We start from the raw sequence: 10,958 nt of genomic DNA, 5'->3' as shown, positions 1-10,958 counted from the left end.
TGTCTAGCTTCTCACCCATTAAAAAAATAACATAGCATTACTTTTTCAGCTCTGTTTTCTACAGACAGATTTGGCTCCCTCCAAAGCCTCCGTGATTAAACACACAGTAAATAGTAGTCAGGCCAAAATTCTCTAAGCCTGTGACTTTTTTGATGCCAATAAATCCCACTGCACCTTTCTCTTCAGCTGCCCTCAATTTCCTTGACTCTTTTAAGGCTGTCATGTGCATCTGGACCTGGCTCCCTCTTTCAGCGCAATATTTCCATTCTCTTTCAGATTTCTCTCTGAAAAACTGCAGACCATGAAGTCTGTGTTTTCTGAAATCTCTAAAGCAATGTAAAAACTTGCTCATTTATCCTTTTTTGATGAAAATCCCCAGCCTGAAAAAATAAGCTTCAAAATGGCAAAAAAAGGGCATTTAAGTTTTCACTTTTTTGTCAAAAAAGGAAGGTTGAAAAAGAATAATATTCTGATAAATTTCCAGTTATGGAAAAATATCACTTTGCTTGAAAATTGTAAACCAATCTGAACTCAAAATACTGACAGTTGTCAATACCAGTCTGCATCGCAAAAATAAAAAACATTATCTGCTGGCCATAAAAATGGCAGATCTCCAAGTAGTGTAAGGTAATACGATTTTTTTCTGGTATCTTTTTATTCCAGCAAAAGACTTCTTCCACAATGTGTCCAGTACATCTGTGTTTTCTTTCATTTGAGCCAGAAGCACCATGGGGCAGAGGCAGTTTTTCTATTTTACTAAACCAATAAGTAATTTTTTTCTGTGGTACAGAATACAAAGTAGTGGGACATTGGTAGAATCTGGTCATTTACCAGAGAGGAATTTAGGGGTAGTAAATAATAAAATTTTATTAGATAGAGACAACCAGGGTGAGTATAAGTGCATGCTTATAAGCCCCCTTTTTTTCTTGCTAGCCAGATCATTACTGTGTACAGCCGTTAGGAAAATGAAAGCTTTTGAAATAAACAAAGTGCTGCTGTCAAAAGCAGAATAGTCTAAAGTGCAGAAATTAGAAGAGTAAATGGAACTGGAATTACCATGGGGATAGGAAGGAGATAAAATGTGTATCTAGTAGAATTTGGGGAATAGCCAGGCACGTATTTTGCAACCGCAGTCAGCACCAGAGATTGCTGCCCATTGCTCTTCACTGCCCCTCCTGATCTGCTGCTGGAGCTGGTTCCGGGAGCACTCCCCAACCTATTGCAGCCCAAAGAGGCCAGGTTAGTGTAAATAAACAGTGAGTCATGGCTAATCTAGTGCATTTTGAACAAAATAGGTTAAGGAAGCTTGTATGAGCAGTCCTACTTGCAGATTGCAAGGGATTTGGGATTGCTGATAACCACCCAGAGACAGGCTCTGGTTACTAATATCTTCCACCAGCACAGCTGAAGCTGGAAGAGCACATCTGTTCACCTCCTGAAGAGGACTAGATTTCTGGTCTGCTAATTCCATTTTCCACTACATATTCAGTCAAAATAGCCACTAAATGGCTGGAGATCCCTCTGTGCTTAGAATCTCTTCAGTAGCATTAATTTGGCAAAAATAGCCAAAGAGAAAAGTGAATGTTACTGTTTGGAGCCTGTTCAAAATAGGGTGTACACAGAGCACAGCAGTACACAGCTCCACTATATCCCATCCTTTGCCGGTCTTAATATTCTGAGTTCTTAAATCAGGCAGCTCTGTGCAGCTTTAATTTAGTGAAGGGCCAAGAAGCTATGAATGGAGGAGCCACAGGGCTAGAGCTTCCAGCAATCTGTTATCTCCCAAATGTCCAATTAGAAGAGATAACACATTCAGAGATAAATTCCTGGCAAGAGCTGAGGATGAGATTTTGCTTGAATCAACAATGTGGTCARCACGTTGAAAATTATACATGAAAATAATGTAAGACAAAGATCTGAAATGTTTAAACAAGAGATCCGTTATGGGCCTCTCAGAGGTGGTAAAGGTAAATTATTAAAAGAATTTATAATTACATTCATCCCTAATTATTAATAAACAAGGATGGCTAACAGATGCTGCAGCAGATTTACATTTCCTAAGGAAATAAGAAGAATTATCGAAGAAAATGAGGATCAGCAAAATGATTAAATCTGGAAGCTAGAATGTCTGTAGATGACAAAAAAGCGTTTGTTAAATGGTTTGGGAGGAAGCAGCAAAAAAAGGAAAGAGATTCCTTTTCAGACCTTAGACGGACTAATAGGTAGGTTGAAGAAAGCTGACACAACACCTATTATGAGAATGGAAATAAAGGAAGTTTCAAGAAATTGAAGACCAGGAACAGATTCAGACCAGTGTTGTCACTTATTGATGTCATTCAGTTGACTTCAGGGGCATAAAAGAGGTGATATCTTGTTATCTTTACCCTACTGAAAACTATTCCAGATCAAGATAATGGAAACTGTATTGGAAAAATCTAAAATATGTGACTTAGAAGAATCAACAACAACCACAGAATAGAAATTGTACCAAGTAAACAAGACAGGAAGCTTTGAAGTTCAACAGTGGATCAACAGGAGGAATTTGGAACCCAACTGATTTAAGGACCTGGGGAAATATTAGTACAGTATTCAGCGCTAGACTATATGGTTAGTAAATAATATGACAGAGATGAACTACTGAATGAATAAAGAATTGACTTTGATTGCCAAGACAAGAGATGTTTGAAAATGGAGAGAAGAATCATGAAGATCTATTTTTGAAAGACTGTTTCTTGTTTATTTATGGCCTGAAAAAAATCATCATTGAAGAAATTAGTGAAGTTTTCACAGAAACAAACAATAAGATTGACAGATGAAGATGTAAAGTGATAACAGTAACTTGTATAAAATACAGAATAAAACTAGTCATTAATTGCTGAAAAGCAGGCTTTATGGCAACATTAAAGAAGAACACTTCTGTAATCGAAATTATAAAATACCAGACATGAAAAGGGAAGAAATGAAATACAGCTGAAGTCTTCTACATAATTTCTTCAAGATTTTTTTCCCCAATCAAGAAAAGCACTCAAAGACTTTTAAGCACAGCCACAGTCCCCTGACAGAAATGGAACGTTAATGATACTGTGCAGCATTCAAGACAGCATACTCAACATCTGTACCTGCCCTCACTTAGACAAATGTGTTACGAGGCTACATTTACATGAAGACCATTTGGCATTGCAATTTCATCAGCAAGAGCACTGAAGTCACTTTCTGGTTCATCAGCACAGCAGCACCGAGTGGCCAGAGCAGAAACAGGGTAAGTCACTAGGTATCGTTGGTTCTTAATCATAATGCTATCACGATCATTCGGCATTAGGTCCTTCACATACTCAGAGTACAATATAATGACTTTTCACAAGAGCACTGTCATGCCACATTTACAACATAGCTCAAAAGACTTTGAAGGTAATTTCTATTCAGTTTTCATCAGGTTTAAATACCAGCATTAATCATCAGATTTAGGTAAGAAATCGTAGTGGGCTTATGGTCAGTGAAGAGCAGTATTTTGATTCCTTATGTATTGCATACTTGTAGAAAAGATTTTCCTTTCAGTATAGAAACAAGTCTCTATACATTTAGCATTGATGAAAATGATTATGCTTAATAGAAATAGTTTGTATTAGGTCATTGAGCACTTTCCATCCCCTAGTGTCCATGCAGATCACCACTTCTGCCCTGACATGCCAATTCTGTCCAATCACGACAAAAACAAGCCAGTCTCCCATTCACAAATCTCAAGTTCCACCTTTTCATTTACACCTAAAAATATCCAGCCTGCTGGTTCTTCCCCATCCCTTTGGCAACTGCCACAATTGTGTGTATGGAAAAACAGTATTAAGAAACTAACGGATTTTAATTGTTTTTGTTGTAAATGTTTCTCTCTGGTGCAAAAAAAAGCACTCATCGTATTATCTCATTGCTCGTTCTTTGCTCTTCTTTTTGTTGACTCTATTACCCTTTCATTCTTCTTTCCACCCTGCTTCACCAAATATACTACCGTGTCTTTTTCTTTTCTTGCCCCGCAGGGAAGCTGATTGCTCTCTCTGTTCCATTTCTTGATGCTGTCACTTCTCCTCTAACAGAATCTGCAGTAAAATCCATGAGCAGCATCTCCTCCTCCTTGCTCCCATATGCAAAATCATATGCAAAAGCAGTAGCAGAGATTGGAAAATATGGCAAGAGTCCTCTGCTGGTGATCAGGTATCTGCAAAAGATATGCATGTGCTCTGATGAAAGAACACACACTGAAAACCCTTTTGTATTGATAGATCCTGTTTCTAGCCCTAAAGCAGGAATTTCAATAGAGCAAAATACTGGTGGCTGTATCAACAGCCTGATGGTGCCCAGAGGCTTCATTCAAAACTGAGATCTCAGGTGTTTCGGGTGCAAGCACAGTAAAACTGGTCTTTTTCTGGAGCACCCCAGAGTCTAAACAGATCAAGTAAGCAAAGGGTGGGATATCTGAAATATTGAGAGGTCAAAAGAATTGCCCAAGAAAACAGAGTAGATCTTGTCTGTGGTTATTTATTGATGGCTTATGTATTTATTTTCATTAATTATTCCATGTTCAAGTAGTAATGGAAAAAATATATATATGTGCCTTTGTGCATGTGTTCAGATCATTATCTGGAACATCTTAAACTCTTCTGGACCTCTTCATCTAGTTTATTTTTTACTGAAACATTTAATAGGTTAATGTTGATAATCCCACAGCTAAATTAGGTAAAGTCATTGTATTTTGACAGTGACATGTACCATGCTCTTTGTCTAAATCACTCTTTCTGTCTCAATGCTATCAAACTCGTATCAAAAGGGATAAGCTTTGAGTTTTGTTTATTTTTTTTCCTTTGAAGGAAATCACCAAAACAAGTTTTGTGGGTTTAGTGTGGATTCTATTTCGACCTGCTGTGCAGAGCACTGCCTCTCTGTGCCTGTCTGATCCAGGTGAGGATTAGCACAGGAAAAAAAAGGCTCTTCTTTCTAGAAAGCCTCCCAAGTAATGCAAAAAGCAGAGATAATGGTTTTCTTGTTCTCAGTAACAGAGAATGCCCTCATAAGGTTTGTGATTTAAAATTGTTTTAATGAAATAAAATCCCAACAAGAAAAAATGCTTTTGGAATATCTTAAGGGTTTTCATTTCAAAATAAAACAGATACTTAGAAATGTTTGATAACAGCAAAGAAACATTTTTGATAACTAGTTACAAATGCAGTTGTAAATCAGTGATGTCAGCAACTATGAAAATGCTGAGGGGTTTTTTTTTCCACTACACTTTCAGAGTAGGAGCTGCAGCCTTAAAAACGACTCTGGGTTTGTTTAGGATGAGGAGCTGGTATGCCATTTTAAACAATGGGCRATGTCAATAAATAACGATGTCATTTAGCCTAAAGATGTTCTTGCTTTGTTTTCAGAGTATGAGCTGGAAAGCTTGAAACAAATTGAGTGGTCTCTGTCAGCTATAAAGTTTTGAGAAACGTTAACATTTCTATTTTTCTAAAAGCAGAGGATGTCTGGGGGAAAATCCTAACTCAAAAACAAGTCGTCTGTCAAGAACTGAGGGCTTTCCACTCTTCTTTTGTTATGAGAAGTTGATGATACTTGTCTGCAGACAGCTAGCAAGTTCAAGGAGTTTGAGAAATTTAACGTGTAAGTGGCTGGGGAATCTGTATCACACCGGCCCTTTCTTTGCAGAAACCACAGGTTCCTTTTTCAGGGCACAAAGTGAAACTTTCTAAAAGCCAGTTCCTAATCTCCTTCATACCATTTAATTTGCTTTTAACCTATACTTAAGTTGCTTGTAATCGTAACACTGAGACTTGGACTTCCAAAGGCGTTTGGGAGCTCTAGTTGCAGGTGCTCGGAAAGAGTCAGCAAAACGCCGGAGCACCCCCTGCCACGGGGCCAAAGAGGAGCCCTCTCTGCCTGGGCTCTTTTGTAAATCCCACTGGGCATCTAAGTATCTTCAGCCACCTCAGCTAACTGGAGACAAGCCGTACCCTTGTGGTTTATATCAGATAAAATATAACATAAAACTTCCACCAAAGTCCATCGTGACATCACCACTGGACATAATATGGGCAGGATCCCTTTCTTACCCTACTTTTTGAGATAAACTTATTAACATAGATATACATTTCTCACAAAATTGAAATTAAACAAATTTAACTGATGTGGACTATTTTATTGTGCTTGATTAAATTAATCTTTACTAATAAAATAGGCATAAAATATGCATGCTAATACTAATACTGCAAATTTTAAGTTTTAAGAAAAAAAGATATATWTTTTTTTCTCCTAGCTCTAAGATACAAGGGAAAATTTATCTTGTGTATTATCTAATAGGCCTTCCAGAACTAAAGACCACAGGAGGTAAGGCTAACAAAATTAATATGCAAAGAAGTTCAACACTAGGGACCCATAATTTTCTTGCAAATGGTTTCACTTTAAGGATGAAACAACACAAGACAATACCAATTTCTTTCTTTTTTTGCAAATAGATGATGCTTTAAAAAAATTAACACATGACAGCAGGTGGGAAGAAACTAGACAAGTGGATATTCAGACTAGAGAGAGACTACAAATTTGATTTGCTTAACATTTTACTAACTGATTTGAATTCACTGATATAGTAAAACAATGTCAGGAGATATATTTAATTAAGACAAGATTGGTTGTCATTCAGACATGAAGTAAACATTTAGCACACCTAGTGAATTATTAAAATGAATGAAAAATAATATGACCTTCAGAAAGCGGAATAATAAATAGCAAGGATTTAGGAAATTCTACTTGGCCATGTTTTGAAAATTGTGTTCTTTCTTTGCTTGCATTAAATAATAACTAAAAAATTAATTATTACCAAATGCATTATTAATTGGAGATTTTTAACAGTAAAGGAGCATTTTTATTGCCATAATAGATTTATACCACATTTGTAAATGTAAAACTATTATGACACACGAGAATTGAAAGTTAAACTGCTCTTGTTTCTGTATGTGGAATTACCTGGGCATTTAAGGTTCTGCTCCTTATACCTATTTTGTAAGGAGCCAGCAATAACTAGATATTGTTTCTCTTGTACTAAAGAGCTCGTTGTGATTAAATTTCAAAAACATATCCCTGCACTGCAGGAAATGGTTCAACGTAATACTATTCCTATCAATTCTAAATAGGTGAGTGTCAGACAAGCTTTGAAAGTAACAAATTAGTTCAGCATAATTCAAAATTTTTAAATCAAGACTTTGAAAAAGGAGAAAGGTTACATGCCTTGGCCCACAATATCTCATCATTTGATGTTTACATATGTCAAATGTATGTCGAATATGTCAAATTATAGCAATAAAACATACTGACAAAAATTATGTCTTTGAAATGGATCCTCTTTTAGAATAGGGTGATATTCCAGCAAGGAATGTTTTAACAAGAACATTGTAACTAATACTGCATGGACATTAGTTTGAAGCAAGTTTTCTGAATTAAAATATTTTTATCATCCTTTCACATAAGAAGAGCCTAGCCCTTATGAGGTGCAATTCACCGCTGAAAGGTATCAAGAAGTAATTCTTGATAAGGAGTGCTCTTTTTTTTTTATTTGTTTTGCTTTTAGTCTTTGCACAACAAATTTTTTGTTCGGTATGTACTGTAGAAAATTCTGTAAATATTATATTCACTGTTGTGAATAACAAACGAAAATGCAATTAAGTAGATACAATTGCTTAGATGAGTAACTTCTGACTCTCATGATTCTTCACACATGTAAAGGTGTATGTGGACACATGTTTGTAGGACTGGGACCAAAGACAGTTGTAAATAAACTTCCCTGGAGTGAAAAAAGGGTGTGGGGAGGACGAGGCAGAATGTAGGGACACTCTTGCCCTGAAAACTACCACAGCAGAAATCTGAAACAGTCCCATATGAAACTTAAATTATCATGTACAATATTTTACAGGATAGTTTGCAAAACTTTAAGAAGAGCGTTACATATACGTAGCTTTGCTAAAACCAGTGGGACTGTGGTTAAAGTAAGGCACTGTTCAGTGTCAGCATATCAAAGATGCATAGTTCAGTGAGAAAAATTGAGTAGGTCCTTGTCATTTGAAGAGATGGGGAGTCCCCTGCATTYGGCTACACGAGCATTCATCAGTTGTATTGGGAAAGTATCCATCAGTCAGGAATCTACTCAGGGGTAGCAACATAGGGACCTTTTTACTTATAAAATAGCTCTTGTATCATCTTGATGTAAGATGAAGTCTGTAAATATAGGTAGTATTCCTTAAAAAAGAAGCCCCCCGCAAGCGGAGGAAGCTACTCACTGGTGAGCAATGCACATGTAAGTGTTTTCAGGACCGTATCATGAAACTCCAGCACACATTTCTAAGGACTGTTATTCTGTAAATCTGTGGTTTCATGTGTGTGGTAAGTTTTCTTACTCACCCTCCCTAAACTTTGTTTTCTTCCTTTTAAATATTTTCTTAATTAATTCAGCTATTTAAATCTGAAAAGATATATAAATAGAAATTGCTTTGGTGATTATTAATTCCTAGGGGGGGTTATATTTAATTCAGCTGCCTAATTTAGTGCTTTGATCCTCAGACCATAATAACAACAGCAACAAAAATAAAATGCATTATTTATAAATTTATCGTATTGCAAGTTCAAATTCTTCTAAAAGACTAAAACTCAAGCCCCATTTGTTCAATATGGAAAAGGCTTTGAAATGTAATCTCTGTGGGTTGATTGATGTATTACATAATGTAATTTTTTTTGCTCTCTCTCTACAAACATGTTAAACATGCTTGATACTTTTCTGAGTACAAATAATTTCTTCCATTTCCCTGTGCACTCAATTTATTATCTTTTTACAGTATTTAATAAATGAGTGTAGGAAATGTAAAATTGAATTACTTTATACAAAATCAAATTAATTATATATCAACTCTCTCCAAGGCCATAAAATATGAATATCTAGTGCTACAAATTTTTGCATTACCATGTAATATTCAAAGAAAGTTCTTTTTTTAGGGAACACTAAGAGGATAATGGAGCCACTGCCAAAATTAAATATGGTGTCACTTTTATTCCTTTTTCACTGAGCTACTTTAATTTCTATAAAACATATCCTTGTAGTCAGCAACCGGAATAAAGTTGGGCAGTTAGCAGAGATTTGGCTAGGCACAGAAAATCTTGTTCCTTGTCAAATAGTTCTTATACCATGAAGAAAGCATGAATATGCTAGACCTCACATACTATGGTTTTTCATTTAAAGGTCAATGTGTCATTCCCTGAAAACACTCAGAGGCTTTCAGGTGTCCCCGCACCCCACAGTGTGGCCTGGCAGCACCCAGCTGGCCTGCAGCTCCCTGCCCCAACACCACCGCAACGGCCAGAATCTCTTTTTCTCAGCACTGCAGCAGAGATTATTGCCTCGATTGTACAGTTTGACACCTAATCCAGGCTTTCCCTGCAGAGGCTGGCTGCTGAGCATCCCTAAAAAAGACCACCGTGGTCAGTGCTCGCGCGGCTCTCCCGGGAGCGGGCTCCCAGCCCCGGGCAGCATTTTCGTAGCTCTTCCTTCCACACAGCTCCTTAGCCACAAGCTCTCCGAAAAGGGTGGGGGAAGGAGAACTATGCYGTTTCCCCAGAAGCTGCAGAGGTTTCTAATTCATATCCCAGCTCTCCACTGAACCTGCAGCACCAGCCTGGGCATCCTCGCCCTCTCCTAGCCCGGATAAAAGCTGCCACCATAAGGATCAGCCCTTGGGAAAAGCCTGGGAAAAGCAACTCCTGTGTTTTTTCACACTCCCATGCAAGAAATGATGCTCCAAATAAATCACAGGCCTGGAACTTGGGACAAGATAGTTAAAGGCAAAAAGCTGTGGCCACCTCGCCTTACTGTCCTGTTATGACCAGAGCCCAGTTCTGGAGCCTGACTCAGGTAGGCGCTTTCTTGTCCTCTAACTCCACCAGCCCTGGGCAGTGACACGCAGCTTGCTGGAAAATTAGAGTGTAAGTAGACGGGAAAACGTCTGAGTAGTAGCAAACCCAGTCTGGCCTTCATGACCCGGCCCTGCCACTGCAGAGCAGCAAGCTAGGGAGCAGCGATGCTGCTGCACCCACACGCGTCCTTCAGGCTCTTCCCAACACTCGCACTGATACCATGCGGTCCTGCTGCCTTCCCTCTTAGCACAGCATCTCTGCCATTGCAACGGTTTTCCCTTTTAGAGAGCAAAAAGATACCTTCTCCCTTTCCACTATAAATAYGGTCAAGCAGGTCCAATCTCAATGTAAGAGTGAGGATTCTCTAAAATGGAACGTGTGAATGTATAAAATTAACGGCCAATTGCATGCTCATGTGTTTCTTGGTCAGTATTGTTTATCTAGGGCAAAATTTTGATATTGTTCCCTGTTTCTTAGCTATCTGTTCTTCCAAGCTTCCTTGAAATTAAAAGACCGTTACTTTCTATTATACTTGCCATAAAATGTATTGCAAGATTTTTTAAATCACTGTTCAAAAATATTGAAGCATTAAACCATGCATTATGTTACCTAGGGTCCAAGTGAAAACAAGCAATTACCTAGCCTCCAAATTGTGGAAATACATGCATAGGAGCCAAAGATCAATTGTGAAGAAAAACTACATGCTTAATATGCAAAATGAGACTTATGCTGAATTAGATTTCATGGCATATAAAATATTTGTCTTCTTTATGAGAAGGCAAACTCATAACTCTGTGTGTCCTCCAATATGTGTGGAATATGGAGTTTCAGATTTATTTTTACACGTAACAAATGTGGTATGTGTCTCTTAAATTCATAACAATCTTGGACTAAATCAGTCTTGCAATTATTATAGTGCAATTTTCCCTATCAAGAAATGCTGTGGACTTACTGTTTACCTTTCAGTTGATTTTATTTGCCAAATTATATATCAAATGGTCCCATGGGCTTGCTGAATA

Source organism: Apteryx rowi, unplaced genomic scaffold (genome assembly GCF_003343035.1).
Source record: "Apteryx rowi isolate R43461 unplaced genomic scaffold, aptRow1 scaffold_142, whole genome shotgun sequence".
NCBI classification, from domain to species: Eukaryota; Metazoa; Chordata; class Aves; order Apterygiformes; family Apterygidae; genus Apteryx; species Apteryx rowi.
The sequence above is the reverse complement of the archived record's forward strand: the minus strand, read 5'-3'. Positions refer to the sequence as shown.